General features: G+C 36.4%; 1 pseudogene; it reads right to left on the bottom strand.

Moving 5' to 3' along the window:
- LOC107781745 (NAC domain-containing protein 46-like) lies at window positions 1–828 on the bottom strand (annotated as a pseudogene).
- Between the last annotated feature and the right edge of the window lie 23,319 nt (window positions 829–24,147).

Below are 24,147 nucleotides of genomic sequence, written 5' to 3'. Positions count from 1 at the left end.
CAACAAACGAATTTAAAATAATCTAGGAAAGAAAACGGACCGGAACGGGTCGCGGGTCATGGGTTATTCCGGATTGAATTTTTGTTAATTAATTAAATTAATTAATTGAAAGAAATTTTGTCCAAAAAGAATAATCAATCAATCTTTGACGGAAGCCGAGCGAGCGACGACGACGGCGCGGGACTTGCCTTCTTCTTAACTCTTTAAGAGGTAGAAGAAGAGCAATTGTATATATACCCATGAAAAGTCTTTTCTTCCTCCAATATGGGATAATGTCCCTATGCTGAGGAGGGAAACTCAAATATTTTATTTTTTTCCTCCATTTCCTATTCACCCTCTTTAAGCTACACAAGCTTAAAATCCCAACAGAAATACTCTGTCATCATCCAGTAGCCATTCAAAGAGGAGTCTTTCTTGTGCTTATAACTCAAGCTTCTTTTATACCCAATAATCAGACTCTCATCCTCATCAAGAATTTTCTTGCCTTTATTCTGCTGTGTCCAAGTCCCATTAGCAGTAGTTCTATTGTATCTGGCATCAGTGGGCTTCTTCTTCTTCAATTGGGTAAGGAAGTAATGGGTTTTCATGGAACTAATGTCTCCAATTAATCGCCATGGCTCATTGCTGTAAACATCTGCAAAGCCAATCAATCCTTCAGTTGGTAAGCATTTTCCAGCCATAAATTTCAACAATTGCGTTATCAGATCAGTGTCAGAGGGACGAAATTGAGGATTCTTCTCCATGGGTTCCGTTCTTTCTTGAAGACTTTGAAAACAATGACACAAAAAACTTTCTTGATTGAAAATGAAACAGAACTAGGAAGAACATATAAGAAGAAGAAACAGCGTATTTAAGAAGAAGAAACAGCGTATTCTGAACTACAGAATCTTGATCCCGTTTTGGAAACTATGGCAAGGTGTTATTTTACACGCAAAAAAACAGCTAAGACTCCTTTTAAGAAACTAATTGAACGGCATTTTTACCCCCTCATACTCCTATAATATTTTTGTAGCAAATAGTAAATTTACCCTTCAATAAATGATAAATAAATCAATTAAATTGGAAGTGACATGAAGTTCCATGTATCTATCTACCTAGCATTTAGTGTAGTCTATTTGTTTATGCACAATAAAGTTGCTTAATTAATTTGGGATCCTATTAAAGAGTAATGATGGCTACAAAATGTGTAAATTGAAATGAATTTCTTATCACCATAAAAGCGTTTTCAATTCCTACTAGGATAAATGCACAATGAAGTTGGTTAATTATGTTGGATCCTATTAAAAGATAAATGATGACTACAAATCTGCACAATGAAGGTAATTTTTTTCCTTTTTTACTTCCTATGAGTATTTATGAAATTGTAAACTCTGATTTTTGCTAATTTTATTAAGCAACACTTTCCACTGTTATTAATAATTTTTGTTGCGATGAATGATTAGAAAATTAAGTTATTTTCTATTTGACTCTACACTCCGCTTGAAGTGGTACTGTAGAAGCAACTACTCCCTCTATTATTGCATTTGTTAAAAGTTTATCATTCATCCTTCGTGCATAACAAGTAACAACAGCCAAAACCCAGATAAAGATTTGGGGACGCATATTCCCCCAAAACCTCATGATATTACTAAGGGTGGCAAGTGGGCCGGTCCGGGACCGCGGGCCAAACGGGCTATGTGGGCTAAGTCGGTCGGAATAAGTAGGACCGCTAGAGGTGGGCCTGAGCCGGTCTCGTGGGCCGGCTCTTGGCTTTGAACCGTTAGGAACTAGACCGTTTGGCCCGCCAAGGGAACGGGACCGGACCGGTCCCTTGGTGGGCCAAACGGTAATTTTGTTTTTTAAAAAATTAGTTTGGCTATTTTCAAAAACAGCCATTGGACTTTAAAAAATAGTCATTAGCTATTTAGAAAATAGCCATTTAACCTCCCCCATCCCCCAAAACTTTGTTTTAACCCCAAACGTTTTATAATTACACTTTTTCCCTATTTATAACTATAAATACCCCCTCATTCTTTTATTTTTCTTACAAAATCAATATCAATCTATCACAATCTCTCTCTAATTTTCTTATATACTTGCTACTATTTCTTACTTTATTCCAAAAAATAGTAAAACAATTGAGGTTGTTAAAATTTGTGAAAACATTGTGCAAAGTTGGTGAATTGAAATCTTCAACGATAATCAATTTTCAACAAGTTGTTCGTCAATTCAGTAAACTCGTTCCAACTCTTAAGTCTTAATATTATAGTTTTGTTTGTTTTATTTATTTGCTATTACTTGATTTATTAAGATGGCTTCCTTAAAAAATATTTTTGGTAAAAACAATAATAAGGAAAAATCCAAGAGTGGCGAATCTAGTGATCATGTTGTTCCTCCTCCCCGGCTCCCCAAAACCAAACCCCATATTCGTCCTACGCCTGCTATTCTTGATAGCGATAATAGTTTATCACAATTTACCGAGAGTCAATTTATCTATAATATTGCAGCCGGTGAACAATTAGACCATGAAATAATGAATGCTCTTTATTCTAATAATTATAATACTGATGATGAGGAAATTGATCTTGATAAAACTCAACCGGATGATGATACACCCACTAGTCCTGGTCATGATGTTAACCTAACTAGTGATAACCCTGCTAATCCAAATGATGGCCCATCTGATACTCCTGTTACTGCCCCTACTTTTTCTAGACAACCTACCAAATGGACGAAAACCTCTCCTTTTTGGCCAATTTTTACTCAACTAATTCTAGAAAATAAGGCTAAGTGTAAAACTTGTGGTATGCAGTTAGCTTTTAAATATTTTGGATCGCGGGGGAAGGGGGAACTTTGGCTAGACACATAAAAATACACCCTCAATATAGAGTCAGATATCTTCGTCTGAAAGTTTTGGCCGTGGGGGAAAAATATACCTAGTCCTAGTCAGGCTGACCCTAGTACCAGTTCAGATCAATTTCAACAGGGAATTAACATTGTTACCAGTGGTATTTTATATTATGATCCAAAAAAATATCGGAAAGAATTGGCAAAAATGGTAACTGTTATGTGCTTACCCCATAGTTTTCCTTCTGACCCTTCGTTTGTGCATTGTATTAGAAAATATTTTAATCCTACTTATAAAGGTTTTCCTCGCACAACTGTAAAGAGCGATATTTATAAATATAAGCATGAATATGAACAATATTTGCGCTATTTATTTACTCATATAAATTGTTGTATTACTATTACAACTGATATTGGTAGAAGTGGCAACGACTGTGATTACCTTACTGTTACCAGTCATTGGATTGATGAGGATTGGATAATGTAAAAGCAGATAATTGCGTATAGAATAATTAATTCACGTCACACAGGGCAGTTTATTGCTAACACAGTTACGGATATTTGCAGATATTTTTGCATTAGTGATAAAATAATGTCGGTTTCAATGGATAATGCTACTAATAACACAAATGCTATAGACTTGCTTACCACTACGCTAAATCCTGCATTTAGTAATATTTTTCATGTTAGATGTATTTATCATATTTACCATTTAATTGTGGGTGATGGTATTAGAATTTTAAATATTGAAATTGAAAAGGTTAAAATGGCTCTTAACTGGATTTTTTATTCAAACCGTAGAAGTAGACTTAGAGAATACTTTAAAAGATGCGATGAATGTGGCCTAAGAGAAAGAAAGGTTCCTAAACCTTGTCCAACTAGATGAAATTACATGTATGAAAGTTTGGTTGTTGCATATGAATATAGAAACCCCATAAACTCAACGTTTAATGCATATGTGAGTGATGATGATGAGCACCTTACGAATGGGGATTGGGCTAATGTTAAAATGCTTGTTAATTTTTTAGAAAAATTTCATATTGCTACAAATGAATTTTCTGAGCAATATTATCCTACTATTTCTAACCGTTTAGTTTATATTGCAGAACTTGCTAATTTGTTTACTCATTTTTCAAAGGGAGGAGAAATTCATAAACTTGCTATTGATTCTATGAGAAAAAAGTTTAAAAACTATTTTTTCCCTATTCCCCCTATTTATTGTGTTGCTGCTTTGTTAAATCCTTGTATGAATTAGGAGATCCTCAATTTTGATATGAAACTGTTTATAATGGTTTAGCACTTGAAGATAATGAGTTGTCTCGACTTTTAGAAGCAATAGCCTCAATTAGAATAAATGCTTAAACTATTTATAATGCTTATCAAGTTGCATTAAATCATGCTAGACTAAATGTTCCAACTCCTTCTTCTTTTTCTTCTTTTGATTCTCAATCATTAAAAACACTGCGGGAGTAAAAGCACTTAATACTTGGGCGAGGTTTACGGGTTCTCAAGATTCTAGTAGTAATGATTTTTCACAAGTAAATGAGCTTGAAGTTTATTTGTCGCAGGGAATTAAGGAAGTGAATCCCGACGGCTCCTTTAATCTTTTGCAAGGGTGGAAGGACAAAGAAAAATACTTTCCATTTCTTTCAAGGATGGCCCGAGATATTTTAACTATTCAAGCTTCACCAGTGGCATCGGAGAACGCTTTCAGTCAAGCAAGACTTCAAATCGGTGATTATAGAGCGTCTATGAGGGAGAGCTTGAAAAAATCAGTACTTTTCAGAGATTGGATCCGTTCGAAAAGAAGAAATTTTGGACTTGCTGAATCACGACCAGATGAAGACAAAGCTTATGAAGAAATGCTAGCTGAACTTGCGGAGGATGCTGCTTCACCCGACAATAGAAGCGGCGATGATCAAGCTACTTTTTCGCCACTACCAACAGAAATTACTCCGGACCTTGAAAGATTTATGAAGTTTGTAAGAGATACCATATAACTTGTATGAAAAAAAATTAGTATGTATTATGTAACTTGTATTTTGGCACATCTTGATTAGTTTCTTTTTCTTCTCAATGGTAGTATTAACATCTTGTTGTGCTCATTCCATAGGGAGGAGGAAGACTAAGAAAGATATTGCTATATTTTTTAATGCTATAATAAAATTACAAGGCATGGCTTTGAATATCTCTTTACAATATTTTTGTCTTTAAATTTGAATTAAAATATTTAGGTCACAATTCTATAATAAATTTATAAGGCATTGCCTTAGATATTTTTTAACATCTTTTTCTCTCTAATTTCTATTTAATGTTTTTTTTAAAAAAATATTACTTAGCCGTTGGGCCCACTTAGCCCGCGGGCCCGGCCGTTTAACCCAGGACGATGAGTTCGTGGGCCCGGTCCCAGGCCGGTTCCTACAAAAAGACCGTTTATCTCGGGACCGGTAGGCCCGTTTAATTAAGGACCGGCCCGGGACCGAGATCGGGACCGTTTGGACTGGACCACTTGGCCCGTTTAGGGATCGAACCGGCCCACATGCCACCCCTAGATATTACCAACGAAAATGATACTGGAGATCAAAAAATTCACTTATCCTCATTCAAAGAAAAGCTGCTTGCCTATGAAACTATGGCAGACCCCAACACAATTCACCTAAACTCTGTTTAGAAGAGTTACTTACCTCGAACGAGCCAATACCAATGCCGAGCAAACCAAGAGATGCTCCAAAGATGCCATCACACGTGTTGCGGCCTCCGAACGGCTCGAAACTAACCAAAAATGACTCAAGTACATCAAACAATGCTATAGTAGCCATTCCCGATAGATAAAGATCAAATCTTGAATCAAAAGCTCAAAATCGGCTAAAAGTCCAACTTGGGCCCGCACCTCAGAACCCGATAAGATTTACAAAATCCAACAACCCATTCAATTACGAGTCCAACCATACTAGTTTCACTCAAATCCGACTCCAATTCGATGTTCAAAACTCAAAAATTCACATCTGACACCCGAGTGGGGTGTAAAGGATCGCGCTTCTGCACACTTGAACCACATCTGCGGTTGCGCAGGTGCGTCCAAGCACCGGCACCTGCGATCCTCATGCCCAGATCCCCTTCACGCTCCTGCGACTCCCCCGTCGCTTCTGCGACCATCGCACCTGCGCAAAACCAGCCGCAGGTGCGATCACACCAGAACCAGCAACCTTCAGCAATGCACTATGCAACGAAAGTGATCCGAACCTTGTCCAAAACTCGTCCGAGCCATTCGAGACCCTGTCCGAATATACCAACAAATCCAATAACATAACACGGATCTACTCGAGGCCTCAAATCACGCATAACAACATTAAAATGATGAATCGCACCTCAAATCGAACTCTATGAACTTTGAACTTCAAACTTCTACAACCGATACCGAAACCTATCAAATCACGTCCGATTGACGTCAAACTTTGCACACAAGTCCCAAATGACATAACGAAGCTATTCCAATTCCCGAAATCACAATCCGAATCTGATATCAGAAAGTCCACTCTCGGTCAAACTTTTCAAAAATCTAACTTTCGCCATTTCAAGCCAAATAGCACTACGGACCTCCAAATCACAATTTGGACGCGCTCCTAAGTCTAAAATCACCCAACGGACCTACCGGAACCATCAAAACTTCGTTCTAAGTTCAAATTTACAATAAGTCAAACTTGGTCAACTGCCCCAATTTAAAGCTTCACTAATGAAATTCATTCTTCCAATTCGATTTCGAATAACCTGAAAATCAAAACCGATGATTCACATAAGTCATAATACATCATACGGAGCTACTCATGCCCGTAAACTACCGAGCGAAGTGCAAATGCTCAAAACGACCGGTTAGGTCGTTACATTCTCCCCCACTTAAACATACGTTCGTCCTCGAACGTGTCCAGAGTTGTTCCCAAAACCATCAAACCGCCGTATAACCTTGCCATGCACATACCCGGGGGTGATCTCACGTCACCCTATCCCATACAGGTCTGATAACACAACATAACTGAAATTTCTAAATTCAACCTAGCCCATAAGACTTTGAATCCAATTTCCAACATCCGGAATTTCTTATAAGATCTGAATCCCGCAACCTACACACTGTATAAGTCTGAACAAGCTGTACCAAAAGCCATAGCCATAACTCAAATACTCAAAACTCAAATACCACATAGCTCAAACGCTCGAAGCAAAGATTTCCATTCACAGTAGCTGCTCAAATCAACCTAATACCGGTAACAACCTCATATCAAACAAAGCCTCGTTCTAAACCTTCGTATGCTGCCAATGATGAAAGAAACATGCAGAATTCATAACCATTCATCAGATCAACAGGTCATGGAGCTCCCTCTCCTTCGACAAGAACTACAACCAATTTCTAAGCCGACTTCCAATATTATCCTTTCAAATATACCACAATCAAATCCTATAGCATCCATTCTAGGTCCAATGACCTCATCTCATCCAACACGACCACTCTAGTGACATGACAAATCAATACAATCTAAAGCCACAACCCGTGCAATCCGTGCACCAAATAGCAACATTCCAAATGTACTCAATCATGAAAAATGACTCAAACGAGAGGACCGTCCCGCAAGCCCAACAAGTACCGGAACCACAACGAAATGCTTAAACCCATCACACACCATAGAACCATAACACACAACTCTAACACAAAGGATCATATTTTCACATAACTTTGCTGCAATGAGCGACCCTATCCAAATACTAGTCCATTTGAAATACCTCAAGCCACCCTGCTAAAAATCAATAACCATGCGCAATTCGACATCAAGTACCCAAAGTGCATTACCTTAACCACGGAGAAGCCAATGACACAATGCCACCCGAAACTCGAAAGGACATAACGAATACGCAATCAATCATGCAATACCCAACTACTCATCTCGCTCAAATCCCTCTATAAGACCACAACAGAACCACACCATATGTGCATATAACCAACGAATCACAACTTCTCGTAGCATAGAAGAGTAACTCACAGATCATTTCAGAACATGAATAAGCTCAATAACAACCGAATGGCACATCCCTCAATAATAGCATTATGGAGCCAACCAATCCAGCTCGGTGTAGAATACACATCCTAATTGGGCCTACCAATGGACCCCCAATCAACTCCGGGCACCCACAAATAAATAAATAACCCTCCGAAAGCCCACAATGACTGAATCATAACACATACTATCATCTGGCTAGCTTCGGCCATGACTTCACAATCCACAACCATGAAACAATCTGCTCTTGAGAACTCCCAGTCTCCAAATCCATAGAACACAGGAATCACCATATCTGATCCCAACTCCACCGCCAGAATGTCTAACACATCTCTCATACACGATCATCCCACAAGGAATACTTCTAAAATTCTTCCATGCCACATAGCAAAATTTGAATATCAGCAGTTGATCAACCAGAAGAGTGCCGCAGTACTAGTGAAGTATCCATACATCAAAACACATTGCGCCTTCTGAAATGTTTACTCTCGTCAAGCCATACCAAATAGTAATATAATTTACCTAGTCATCTGAAACCGTCTATGCTGCCTATGATTTTTTTTTACCTTCCCTTCCAAAACAGAACTGTGATCCCGCTCATGTAAATCTCAATCCCACACAACACACTGCATATATCATGCCATTATAAGAAAAGTACGAAAACTTCATAGTCCACTCCGAGTCACAAGAAACTACATACTCAATTAGCCAAGGACCTTCCATTTGATTTCATCCAGGAGAAATTCACTATACACCACATGCTACTCAGGACAGCAGGAAATATACCCCTCGAACCTTGGTAAAAACTATTGAGAACTCTCCAAGCTATTTGAACCGAATCTCTCTAACTCAACCCAGCCACGCAGGTTGCCAAAACCCAAGAGCATTGCCACGAAACACCTGTAGAGACTAGCCACGTCATAAGTACCCAAAGGACCGATCATACCCATTATTGTGCTAACCCAACATGCTACCAAGCTGTCCTATTTCTCCAAGTCCTTTCTAAATTGCCTTCAAGTTGATACTTCTCCTTGATGGAACACCACGATCCTTACCCAAAATTCACCACACAAGAGACCCTAGTATAAAACCACAACGCCCTAAAGCCCATAAGCCGCTGACTTCCCTCTTAAACACCCCAAAGCACCACAACCGAGACACCTACTCTAAAGAGACCTTATGTGAACCTAAAATTATTTTTTTCACCTTCTTGATACTGAAATGCATAATCCCCAATAATATAAAAATGCCACAAGTCTCGACACCGTCCAATGCAACTCTCAGTTTCTAGCCATATACCAATCTTGAAAATTCCAAATCGCTACATATAAATCTTGAATCCATCAGAACCATTCTCGAGAGTAACCCACACTCCTAAGCAACTGAGAAAATTCCTACTCCATGTACACTACACCCTTCACGAATAACCACTCAATTATTTTATGATTCCCATATGCCCATAGAGTGTAATACATCTTGTATCCCGAATTTCCTTTACTTGAGTCATCCTCGATCTCGACCTCTGCAAGTCATAACTGATTCACCAGTATACCCCGAACTGAAACCATTACAACACATAATCGTGCAATCAACTCGTCGATAACAGACTCCCCACTTGGCTCAAAGCCATAGATCAAAACACATAACTTACAATGCCCATATTCTATTGCTGCCATAATACCACAGTGAGATTCAACCAAATCCTTCCTGAGCTCCTGTAACGCAAACCATCTAATACTTCACATTAACTGCAAATCTCGCATTCACCCTTGTAATAGTCAAGCCAACTTCCACAAGCGATCTAAACTCAAATTGCAACATATATCATTCACTGGTAAAAGAGAACTCTCAACAAAATATCATAAGGACTACACAACCTCAGGACACCTCGCAGGAGATAACCCACCTGCTCTGCCTCAAGCTGACATATCTCTATACCCTTCCACAGTCACGACTACTACGCAATCACATAATCCTCTCGATTCTGAACTCATCAACAAGACATGAGAATCTACTTCACTCAACAACATGAGAGATCCCTCCATACACCCATAACTCGAGACCATACGCCAAATCAAGACAGAAATCAGACACCCCTTAGTCCTTGATACATCTCAAGTAAACTCTTCTCGTCACATTCGCACAATCTGAATGCATCTCACAGTCACATCATACTCACCACATAGTCATTCTACCGCTCATCGAGCCACAAATTCCACTCATAGTAACACTACCAGACGTATAAGTCCAAAAGCACGTGCGCACACAATCAAAATCTTCGTGCTTGAGCTACAGTCAAAACCTGGCTTCCAGTCCTCAAGACTGGCCCATCATCAGCACACAGAAATCATATCTCACACCCCGTTCATAGAATCACAAGACGGCGATGCACATCTGATACCGAGCGCTCGCATGCGCATACGAATACGTGGAAGGAATTCAAAGAGATACGCTTCAAGCTGAATCAATGCCGCACGATAAGGAAAGAAAGATGGGAAGTATATCCTAAATGTCCTGTAGCCTCTCGAAGATAGGTATGGACGTCATCATACCGATCCGTAAGACTCTACTAGACACTTGCTCATGAATTGTAGAACCTATGTACCTAGAGCTCAGATACCACCTATCACGACCTAAAATCCAACTAGTCGTGATGGCACCTAACCCAACCCGCTAGGTAAGCCAGTTAACCACTAACCATTTCCAATAACAATCAATAAATCAATTAAGTAAATAAATTATCTAAATCTAATACATTCCCCAAGGACTGGTAGTACAAATCATGAGCTTCTAAGAATAGAATTTACAAAGCTGAAATGAAATAAATACATCATCTGTTTGAAAAGTACATAAACCGAGTTTAATAGATCTAAAGCTACTACGAACAAGGGACAGCTACAATCGGGACGCAGGTACATCTTCAATCCAGCTCCCATCGAACACAACAACATCAGCAACCAACATCTGCACGCAAGGTGCAAAAGTGTAGTATGAGTACAACCGACCCCATGTACTCAATAAGCAACAAACCTAACCTTAAGTTGAACGTAGTGATGAGCTAACACAAGGTCGGGTCCAATACAAATATCCCTCAACAGTTCATCACAGCATAATACAAGTAATAAAAGATGTATCTCAGAAGTAAAATGCTCAGCTCGTTCACAGTTCCAGAAAATAGTCATGTTTTTCAAGTATCTTAGTGAAAACCCAAATCTTTTATCGAAAATGCCAAAAATACGAGTAAGTTTGAAAATTGTAATTTTTCCAAATATCCTTTCCACAATAAATAAGATATTTCATTTTCTTTTCAGATAACAAGTGTGAAATACCTCTCTATGCCCACATATCAATGTGTGTAAAAAAATAATCATGAATGACGTGATACCGTACAGCATGAGAAAAAATACATCTCTATGCTTGTATGTCATGTGTGCATGCCAATGCCATGTATCTCATAGATGAGTCATGTACTCACACTCTCAGAATACTCAATCTCACTGTCTCACACTTTCCACTCATCATGCTCAACCACTCGGTACTGTATATGGCCCATACGATCCAGGGAAGATCCATCCCGTAATATATACATCAGTGACCATCAGTCACTCAGTACCGAGGAAGGCCAATCCGGCCCCTTGGAGAAGATCCATCTCCAGGTATATAAATGCTTCGGACAAGATCCATGTCCAGGGAAGATCCATCCCTCAATATAATCAACCATGCTCACTGGGGTGTACAGACTCCAGAGGGGATCCTACAGCCCAAGTGCTATAATCCGGACAACTCACATGCTGCACGGACAACTCACGTGCCATAATATCAATATCTGGATCCTCACGGACAACTCACGTGCTATAGTATCAATATCCTCACAAACAGGCCCCCGGCCTCACTCAGTCATCAATCTCTCCAGTCTGACTCACGGGCTCACAATGTCATGAAACTAGACCGACAACAATGATATGATGTATCAATAAATAACAACTGAGACTGAGATATGATATAATGCATGAATATGACTGAGTACGAAATATCAACAAAATCATTGAAATAATAGCAAGAAATGACCACTATGGGTCCCAACAGTATCAACATAAAGCCTAAACATAATATCTAGCATGATTGACAGCTCATTTACTTTATCGCATGGTGAAAATACGGATATTAACAAAATATGACTACTATACAGTGCCATGGAAACAACAGAGTCACAAGTCACTTTGTGCACGCCCACACGCCCGTCACCTAGCATGTGCGTCAGCTTAATACCAATCACATAACACGTAATTCGGGGTTTTGTACCCTCAACACTAAGTTTAGAAGAGTTACTTACCTCGAACGAGCCAATACCAATGCCGAGCAAGCCAAGCGATGCTCCAAAGATGCCATCACGCGTGTTGCGGCCTCCAAACAGCTCGAAACTAACCAAAAAAGACTCAAGTATATCAAACGATACTAAAGGAACCAATCCCGATCGAAAAAGATCAAATCTTGAATCAAAAGCCCAAAATCGGCCAAAAACCCAACCCAGGCCCGCACCTCGGAACCCGACAAGATTTATAAAATCCAACAACCCATTCAATTATGAGTCCAACTATACTAGTTTCACTCAAATCCGACTCCAATTCGATATTCAAATCTAAAAAATTCACATTATGAAACTGTAGGCCAAAAACCCCAATTTCCTATTTAGAATTCACAATCCAATTACCAAAAACAAAGGTAGATTCATGAAATATAACCAAAACCGAGTAGAGAACACTTACCCCAATCCTTGTGATGAAAATTGCTCCACAAATAGTCTCAATCCGAGCTCCATAGCTCCCAAAATGAAGAAAGAACCAAAACCCTCGATAATATAGCTTCTGCCCAGCGATTCCGCATTTGCAGGTAATTTGTCGCATCTGTGACACCGCTTTTGCGATAAAACTTTGCTTCTGCGAAACAACTGACCCAACAAATCCCTCGCACCTTCGGTCTTTAAGCCGCTTCTGTGATCGCGCTTCTGCGCACTTGAACCGCATCTGTGGTTGCGCAGGTGCGTCCAAGCACCCGCACCTGCGATCCTCACACCCAGCTCCCATTCACACTCCTGCGACTCCCCCGTCACTTCTGCGACCATCGCACCTGTGCAAAACCAGCTGCAGGTGTGATCATACCAGAACCAACAGCCTTCAGCAATGCACTATGCAACGAAAGTGATCCGAACCTCGTCCGAGCCACTCGAGACCCCGTCCGAATATACCAACAAGTCCAATAATATAATACGGACCTACTCGAGGCCTCAAATCACGCATAACAACATCAAAACGCCGAATCGTACCTCAAATCGAACTCTATGAACTTTGAACTTCAAACTTCCACAACCGATGCCGAAACCTATCAAATCATGTCTGATTGACGTCAAACTTTCCACACAAGTCCCAAATGACATAACGAATCTATTCCAATTCCCGAAATCACAATCTGAATCCGATATCAGAAAGTCCACTCCCGGTCAAACTTTTTAAAAATTTAACTTTCACCATTTCAAACCAAATTCCACTACGGACCTCCAAATCACAATTCGGATGCGCTCTTAAGTCCAAAATCACCCAACTGACCTACCGAAACCATCAAAACTCCATTCCAGGTTCAAATTTACAATAAGTCAAACTTGGTCAACCCTCCCAATATAAAGCTTCAACAATGAAATCCATTCTTCCAATTCGATTCCGAATAACCTGAAAATCAAAATCGACGATTCACATATGTCATAATACATCATACGGAGCTACTCATACCCGTAAACTATCGAGTGAAGTGCAAATACTCAAAACGAATGATTGGGTCGTTACAAGATGGTTTTGTTAGTCGCGGGGGTATTTTCAAACCTCAAGATAACGTTAGATGAATTTTCAGACAAATAGGTGGACGGAGCGCGATAACAAACTATTAAGAATACTATAGGGGTATTGTTAGCCCTTTTTCGTTACTAAAAATAGATACATATAACTAAGAATGAACTAATATATTTCTCTTATGTACAAAATATTTGTAAATGTTATCTGAAATCATATACTCCTATGATATTGTGATATATATCAATTTGTTTCTTGTTCCTTCTTTCCCCTTGAGATAATTAACATGAAATGATCTCTTTGCAATAGCGACAGTTGCAATGAAATTTTTTGAGTTTCCATAACGGAAAGACGTAAATTAGAAGATGCAATTATATTAAACCTTTAAGTAGATTGCAGGTAGCTGTATAGTGAATTAAATAAATCAATTTTCCCTAAAATTAGGTAAGAAGGAACTTAAATATATATGATGCAATTGCGCTAAAATAAGATTCTCAAGCACTAAGTTTCAAAACACAAATAAGGATCATATAATTGATATAGCCAATCGGTAACAAGACAAAGATATAGGAATTAATCACTCATTAGCAAATACTCATCCATTTTATAAAGCACTTAGAAGCTTTAGATGACATAATAAGTAACTACACTTCATACACACTATGAAGAGACTCTCACACTAGATCATTTGACCTAAATTAAACATATAATAAGCATACTTGTATGTTTATATCAAGTTCATCACTTCAAACTGAAATTAATCAGTCAATATTACATGTCTTTAATTACCCTGCTAGATGCTTCAGCATAAGCATATCTTATGCAGTGAGAGCATATGTTAGAACTGGAATATCTCATTTTGTACAGTTAGTGGGCATTGAAAGTCAGTCAAAGTCGATGTCATGTTAGTTACAGGGTATTGTTCTTCTATCTGCAAAACAGACAATGAGAGAAAAAGGTTTATAAGACTGACTACTTTAATTTAAAACAAAACAAAAAAATAATCAAAATTAATCTTTGTTGTGTCTTACCTTATCCTGTAAATATTTGTTTGCAGCTTGTAGTATCCCTTCCTAATATAAAGGTAAAAACATGTTTAGTAAAGGATGCATTAAAGATAGCTACCATATATAATATTGTTTAGCAACTTCATATCACACTTCAAGATATCAATATTTGTCAATAAAAGCCTATAATTCATCTCATTTTTTAAGTAGAACAAACTCCACTATTACAAAAGTAGCATAATAATTCAAGCTATTAAGCATATCACTCACACTTTCATATATGCTATTTATTATAATTTTAGTGATTTTTACATATAAATTTATGCCCCGCATCAAAAATACTGGGTTCAGCTGAACCCGATAACTATATGTTGCATCCGCTCCCGTGTAGAAGTCTTCTACTTGCAACTAATATCACAATTTACAAAATATATATAAATGACATTTGCATTTATAATATTATTATTTAAAGACAAGTTGGCCAAACTTCTAAAATCTGCTTATTTTGAATGTTTTTTGTAAAATTAGATTTTTAGAGAAGTAAGTTGGAAGTAGCAGCTTGCATTTCAACAATCCGTTTAAGACGCACTTTTCTCAGCATTACAAAAATAGCTTTTGTTTTGTTAATATTACTAAAAGGCGCTTTTGAGTGTCAAACTATGAAAAGAGCATATATTAATTCACTGTACAATTAGTGTTATTTAAATAAGTCAATTATTTTAAATATTTATTATGATTATTTTAATAATTTTTCAATTTTATTTAATAAAAGGTGAAAAAAATTAAGAATTTTAACAAATATAAATACAGTTGAATCAAAGTAATAATATTGAGCATCTTACATAATTATTTGATTTTTATGTTGATTTAAACATATTGAAGTACATAATTAATTAATCATCAATTTATAGAGAGATAGTTTGGTAAAGATGTACCTCTTGCATAATTAATTGTGTCCCCTTTGTAACTCTCCAGAATATATGCTATTTCTTTCTTTTTTTAGAAACAAAAAAACATTTTTAATTTCTAAAAAATTTCATTTCAGCAAAAATAATCAAATAACAGAATATTTCCCGAGGAAAAAGGGATTCACAAGTACTTCGGTGGTCAGGGGATCTTTACACAAGTAACCAGTCATATTTATTATTACTTTTTTAGGCATATACATAGATTATACATATATTATTCCTCCTTCGGCTATTTTTTGTTTAAGAGGTTGAGTGGACAACTAATTGGGTTAATTCTTAACCCTTTTAATTAATGAGTCCATATCATGTTATTCTGATCTATTTGGGCCCAAAAACTTATAACAACTTGAACTAATGAGAAGAAAATTTTGACTATTTTGGTCAGTCTCTTCAAAATGTTAACTAAATACAAAAACAAAAAAATGAATTGAGCAATGCTATGTGTATTTAGTTCAAGTATATTTTTCCATCATTTTTTAAATATCCCTTTTACTGAATTTGCTTTAATTTTTGATTGGCCAAATCAAATCATTTTAAGATTTTTTTACTGTAAATTAAAAAAAAACTAAAATAGTCAATCATGTAAATACTAATTACATAAACATACCAGTAACTTCAAAGGGCATTAAATTTAACATATACTAAAATAACAACTCTCATATCACATAAATAAAAATGCACTAAATAATATTGATAAACTATTTATTTCATGAAATTATTACCTTTGCTGAACGAATATGAAACATCCAAAGTTCACGGTATTTTTCAAGTGAATGCAATTCATCCAGTGTCATTGTTCCAGCTCCTCCTCCATACATGTAGCTAAAGGAGAAGTTTTTGGATAATTAAACTTTATATCATTATTAAGAACAAAGTTTAATAAATTTTTTTAAAAAAGGGAAAGAACTAATTATAATTTGAATGGCATATAAAATAACTAAATTTACACTTCAACATAAAGTCAAAGTACTAAAGCACATAAGGAAAGATTTAAATTACACAAGTGATAGTGTAAAGGTTGCTTATACTATCTATATAATTCAGCCTAATTATATATCAATATTAGTTGGACCGGTATAACTCTTACTTTATTTAAAAGAATTTAAACTTCAAACTAAAAACCTTAAGGCAATATATGGAGAGGTCCGAAGATATTATAAAATCTTGCACAATTGATGAAAGACAACTGTATTTCTTTAAGACCATCCAGAACGTGTAACTTGGTTTTAGAATTTACACGTGAACTGAATATTTTTTAAGATTGAATAGAGATCGTGCACAACACGCTAAAGAGTGGCTTGGAGCTAAGAGGAGAATGGTCTCAACGGTTCAATGGACTGAGTTGAGGAGAGAAGCCCAGAGCAAACATGAAGAGATGAAGTGGTTGTGCTGATGTGCCCACTAAAGTTTGGCTCTGATATCATGTGAAAGAATCTGAGCGTCTAATCCAAAATTTTAAGAGGTCGTTTGGAACATGGGATAAGAATAATAATCCCGAAATAAGGCTTGAGATTAATTTTATCCCATATTTGATTTGGGGTATTAGCTAACCTCGAGATAACTTTTACAAAGGGTGTGCAGCCACTGATGAAAGAGATCGGATCCATACTTTAAAGGACAGCAAGGTAGGTATTGATGCTTCTTCATGGCTGTACAAGGCTGTGTATACTTGTCCTCGAGAGCTTTGCGAGGGTATCGCCACCTCTAGGTATGAACTTCCAATTTTTTCTGTACCACATTAGGGATTATGGGACGAAATTGTAATGATTTATGAAATACGTCTTGATTTATTCATCTAATTCTTTCACTTCTTGAACTTTTGCTCGATTCTTGATTTATATTCTTGATTTCTCAATGTTTTCTTGATTTCTCAATGTTTTTTTGATTTCTCGATTCTGGATTATTTATTTTTTATTCTTAAAAAAGTAGTACTTGGAATTAAAAAAGTAGTACTTTTTGGTTTTTGACACTCATTTTTAAAAAATCTCAAAAAACTTATAAATTGAAAAAGTATTTGATGTTCAATGCGGAATACTTCACTGCGTGGATACTTGCATTTTTATTCTAATTTTAACTTTTTAATTTTGACTGACTCACATTTAGCTTAAATCTCTCCTCCAGGGCACCCTTCATTTCTTTCATCTTGTACTTGGTGTCACACCTCCTTTTTTCCGGGGGATAGGGAGTTTTTCCAATTAAAGTGACATTAATCGAAATGGGATTATTTAATTTAGTTTAGAGTCACCACCTGGAATAATTGATAGTGTCCCAAGTCACCGGCTTATTTTAAATCCCAAATCGAGAAAATTTGACTCTGTTTTAAGGTCCACAATAATCAGAAGACCGGGTAAGGAATTCTGTTAACCCGGGAGAAGGTGTGAGGCACTCCCAGATTTCGTAGTTTTAGCACGGTCGCTCAACTATTAATAATTGGCCTAATTATCTGATTTATTACATGTTTTAGAACCCTTTATGTGTTAATGCTTCTATATAGCTTTTAATTATTTTAAACAATTATAGAATTTATTTAAACAAGTCGCGATATCACACACTCATTTGTTTTTGAACATATTGCGAATCGCGCCACGTGAAACGCACCCGCAATCTACAACATGTTAATTTTTATTATTTGAAGTTGGGATCAAGTCGCGTGAAACGCGCACTTGAGTTTAGAATTATGTATCATGACTATGCTACGGGAACCGTACCCATAGTCACGATAATTTATTATTAATCGCGCCTAAAGCAAGCTACGGGGTTCGGATATTATTTATTCTCCTAAGATTTGAGATTAGTGAGGCCATGAATTATGAAATCAATTGTGAAAAAGGATAAGCTTTTGCTCTTAATTATTCTGGCCCAGATAACTTAAAATTGATCATAGCACAATTGACTTTTTAAAGCCAATTAATGAGTATGCCCAGTTACTAGTTCATCAAGTTACTCCACTATTCATTAGTCAATTGCAGTAGTACATATTTCATTAAGCAAAGCCTAACCAGCGGGCCCAATCATCTTTTTTTTTAAAGTCCAAACCTCAGTTTTCAATTTCAACTAGCACACATGGATTTTATCCCCAAAGTTCAAACATTCACTACGTACCCAAAAATTATATTTTCATCAATCTTCATGTTAATCAAACAAGAAAGTAACAAAATTTAACAAAGCTAATGAGATCTAACAATTAATACAGAAAAAAAAAATTCAATCTTCATGAAGCTAAATAAGATCAAATTATATAATCAAGCATAATATCTTAGCAAAACAATGATGGGATAAATGGACCTTTACAAGACTGTTTTGAAGCTTGGATAATGGACAAGGATGCAAATGGAGCATCGACCAAAATCGACAAATGGAGCTCGAACTCGACGACTCAACTTTGGAGCTGTTATTTTCTGTACAAAAGGGGACTATTTTGCTGGATTTTCGGCTTATTTTTGTCGTGCTTTTTAGCTTGGTTTCCAGTTGGTTTTGAGTTTAGAGTATGGTGATGGATTGCTGGATTTTTTCGAAAGAAAGTCGAAGAAAGAATGACACGAATAGAAATTCTCTTAGCGTAGAATAAGCAAAATCATTTCTCTCAATTCCCTCCTCCCTATTTTTTTCTCCTTCTCTCTCTTTTTTTCTCCTCACATTTCTCTTCTATTTATAAAAAATATTTCGGAATTTTCAGATTTGTTTTATTATTATTATTAGTTTTTTAATTAAAAAGAATTCCCACTTCCCATTTTTTTTTCTTTTTTTTTTTTGAAAAATAATTCCCACTTTTCTTTACTTTTATTTTTTAATTTCTCACTTTTTTACTTTTATTATATTTAAATTCTCACTTTTTTACTTTTTTTTAATTTCCCACTTATTTTACTTTACTTTCTTTTTTTTTAATTTTCACTTACTTTTACTTTTTTTTTAAAACAATTTTCAGCTACATTTACTTTTATTTTTTAATTACAACTTTCTTTTACTTTTCATTTTTTTTAAATTTATACATTCTTATACTTTTATTTTTTTAAATTTTCCATTTTCTTTTACCATTTTATTAAATAATTTTCACCTACTTTTAATTTTACTTTTTAATTCTATATTTCTTTTTTTCCTTTTTTTTTAATTCACATCCGAAATTTTAAAAAACATATTTAATTTTTTTCCGTTTTTTAATTTATTTTATTTTAAAATAAAATAAATAATAATACTAATAATAATAATTGATATTTTAAATTATTAATTTTTACCATATATATATATATATATATAACAAAAGTGTAACAAAGCTAAAACATATATATTAAATTTCTGAAAATATTTACATAGTAGAAGGTGATAAAAATTCAAATATAGTCAAAACTTAGGTGCTCACAGATGCCCCTCTTTGCTTGGAAACATGAAGAGTTTTTAGGCAAAGACTAAGTGAGCCATGTGACTAATTTTTGACCAAACCATTATTCAAAAGGAAAAAAAATAAAAGATAGGGTGCAACCGAGTCTTGGTTTTAGACAACCTACATATCCCGGGTTATAGGGGAATCAGGTCGCGTGTAGTTCAAGGTGAATGGTGGAATGATGAGTTGAGGAGTCGAGTGAGGTTCCGTCAAGGCTCCGGTCCGCGGTCATGCTATTATATCAAAATAAAATAAAAAACTAAACAAGCCTATCAGTTATGAGTTACAAGATTCCTATCTATGAGTCTTCTGATACTTGATCTTGAGTCTTGACTTGTTCTTCATGCAAACTCTGATCTAAACCTTGATGCTCGCTAGTTGTAGGTTCTAGTTCATTGTTCTATAGCTTCTTCTAATCAAAACGGAACTCCAATGCTCGTGGTTTCAGTCATGTCTTGAGCATTCTACATCTTTTCAACTGCTTTTGCATTTTGGATTCACTTAATTTTTTTTTTTTTTTTTTCTGATTTGAGACTTCTTCTTTTGGTCATCTCGAACCCTTTGCCTCGAGGTAAAACCTACTCAGACACCAAAACAAATGTCACGATCCAAAATCCATTAAGGCCGTGATAGCGCCGGATACCACTGTCAGGCAAGTCAACCATAATCAACTAACTTAATTACCCATTTTAGTATTTTTGAAATCAAACTTTATTCAATGGAATAGTAAAGATAAAACTCATAGAGTAAATGATAAATATTTTTAGCAACTAAATTTCTAAACAATTCACAACCATTCCCAAAACTCGGTGTCACAAGTGCATGAACATTTACTAGGAAATTAAAATAAAATACAGCATCTGTCCAGAATACAAATTAGATAGGAAACTATAATAACTCTGAAGGAAACTCTGTTAGCTGTGGATCATAATATAGAATGCAACCCACCTATATCCCCACAATTATTATCCACACCTCTACGCCCACAAGGCCGCTACACATATATGTACTTGCACAATAAAATGTGCAACAAGTGCAGTATGAGTACGAAAACAACGTGTACCCAGTAAGTATCAAGTCTAATCTCGAAGAGGTAGAGACGATATGGCCGACTTTGACACTAACTATGGGTCAATAATATTAAATAATCATGACAATAGAAATATTTATATCAACATGATTCATTGAGTTAACAATAATTTTATTGAACAAGTAGAAATAATTAAATTCCTTCAATTCCAATAAATTTCTAATTTATCAATTAGCCTCATTTACAGGAATAACCATAATTTCCTTAACAAGCAGAGATAATTAATTCTTTCAATTTCCAATAATTTCCAATTTATCAATCAAATTCCTTCATATGCAACGATTCTCAATCTATTAATTAAATTCACAAGCTACAATAAACTATCAAAGTATCGTGTAATTATTATTATTAGGCATGATTTCTGTCGAGGTCGTACGGCCCGATCCAGAGTGTCGTGTACACTGCCGAGGGACGTGCGGCACGATCCATAGATGCATCTATTCTACCGAGGCGTTCGGCCCGCTCCACAAGAAAGGAGGACATTTTCTTATGTACCTCCGGAAAGAGAGTATATTCATTATAAGATAAATTCGAGAGAATGAAAAATTTCTTTTAACAATTAATTAATTTAAACAGAAAATTTAGCATGTGAGATTTCCATCTTTTAATATTTTTACCTAACAATTCACAATATATATATATATATCAAATATATATATATATATATATCAAATAATATTAATTAAACAAAGAATACAATTTGCACAAGTAAATCATGCTTTGTGTCCTAAACTACCCGGACTTTAGCATTAATAGTAGCTACGCACGGACTCTCGTCACCTCGTGCGTACGTAGCCCCCACAATTAGCAACAATTATTAATTCAATTCCTTATGGGGTAATTTCCCCCTCACAAGATTAGACAAGAGACTTACCTTAATTTGCTCCAATTTAATCCACTAGTAGGCCTTTTCCTCGATTATCCAACTTTGATTGTCTCGAATCTAACCAAAATAATTCGATACAGTCACCAAAAATTATAGGAATCAATTCTATAAGAAAATACTATATTTTTCAATGAAAATCCAAAATTAATTCAAAAATTGCCCGTGGGGCCCACGTCTCGGAATCCGACAAAACTCACAAAATCCGATAACCCATTCAATTACGAGTCCAACCATACCAGTTTCACTCAAATCCGACTCCGAATCAATACCAAAATCTCAAAAATTCGCTTCTATGAGATTTCTAAAATTTTCCCAAATTTTAATCTCAAGACACTAATTAAATAGTGAAAACAATGATATATTCGTGTATATTGACTAAATCCGAGTTAGAATTACTTACCCCAATGTCTTTCCTTGAAAATATATCAAAAATCGCCTCTTCTCAAGCTCCAACTTGTCAAAAATAGCGAATGGGACGAATGCCCGCCTTTATAATTCTGCCCAGGCAGCCCTCGATCATGGCCTCGATCCTCGGCCTCGATCGTGGTTCGATCATGGCCCTCGATCCTCGGCTTCGATCGTGGTCTCGATCATGACCCTCGATCATGGCCTCGATCCTCGACCTCGATCGTGGCTCGATCATGGCCCTCGAGCCAGGGTCTTCGATCATGGCTCTCGATCATGACCCTCGATCTTGGGTCTCGATCCTGAGCCTAGATCTTGGGCCTCGATCATGGGCCAAAATGTCCAGCAGAAGAGAAAAATTACAGCAGCTGTTTTAAGTCTAACTTTTGATCCGTTAACCATCTGAAACTCACCCGAGGCCCTCGGGACCTCAACCAAATATACCAACAAGTCCTAAAATATCATACGAACTTATTTGAAACCTCAAATCACATAAAACGATGCTAAAACCACGAATTATGCTCCAATTCAAGCTTAATGAAGCTTAAAATTTCCAACTTCTACATTCGATGTCGAAACCTATCAAATCAAGTCCGATTGACCTCAAATTTTGCACACAAGTCATAAATGATATAACGGAGCTATAAAAATTTTTGGAACTGGATTCCGACTCCGATATCAAAAAGTCAACTCCCCGGTCAAACTTCCAAACTTAAATTCCTATTTTAGCCATTTCAAGCCTAATTTAACTACGGACTTCCAAATAAAATTCCGAACACGCTTCTAAGTCCAGAATCACCATACGGAGCTATTAGAATCGTCAAAATTCTATTCCGGGGTCATTTTCTCAAAATGTTGACCGAAGTCAAACTTTGCCTTTTAAGGCTAACTTAAGGAACCAAGTGTTCCGATTTCAACTCAAATACTTTCAAATCCCGAACCAACCATCCCCGCAAGTCATAAATCATTAAAAGCACATACGGGGAGTTTTATTTTACGGAACAGGGTTCTAACAGTCAAACGACCGATTGGATCGTTACAACAAACAAACGGACGAAATTTTTCTGCCCTAGTTTGCACTAGGAAAGTATCATGAGTTATTGTAACAAAATTCTAAACTACTTTTTTATTGAAAGCAATAAAAGGTCGGGAGTGGTGTACCCCGAAAAGTCATGCTATTCTTTTTTGGATGGTGTTCCTTTATTGTCAAAAGGATGTCTCAACTAAGGATTGGTGTACCTTATACTGGGAAAATGTGGCCAAGGAATGGGATACCCTAAATTGGCAAAGATATCAAGGAGTGGTGTACCCGGCATTTAAGATCAAATCAACTAGCGAGTGAATACCCTATGTTGGAAAGTAGACTAGGGAGTGGAGACCCTATGTCTAAAATAAAATTAACTAGGGAGTGGAGACCCTATATTGGAAAAGAGACTAGGGAGTGGAGACCCTATGTCTAAAATAAAATCAACTAGGGAATGGAGACCATATGTTGGAAAAGAGACTAGGGCGTAGAGACCTTATGTCGAAAATAAAATCAACTAGGGAGTGGAGACCCTATGTTGGAAAAGGTGACTAGGGAGTGGAGACCCTACGTCTAAAAACAAAATCAACTAGGGAGGGGAGGCCCTCTGTTGGAAAAGAGACTAGGGAGTGGAGACCCTATGTCTAAAATAAAATCAACTAGGGAGTGGATACCCTA

The sequence above is a fragment of the Nicotiana tabacum genome, chromosome 4 (genome assembly GCF_000715075.1).
Source record: "Nicotiana tabacum cultivar K326 chromosome 4, ASM71507v2, whole genome shotgun sequence".
Lineage (NCBI taxonomy): Eukaryota > Viridiplantae > Streptophyta > Magnoliopsida > Solanales > Solanaceae > Nicotiana > Nicotiana tabacum.
The sequence above is the reverse complement of the archived record's forward strand: the minus strand, read 5'-3'. Positions and strand labels throughout refer to the sequence as shown.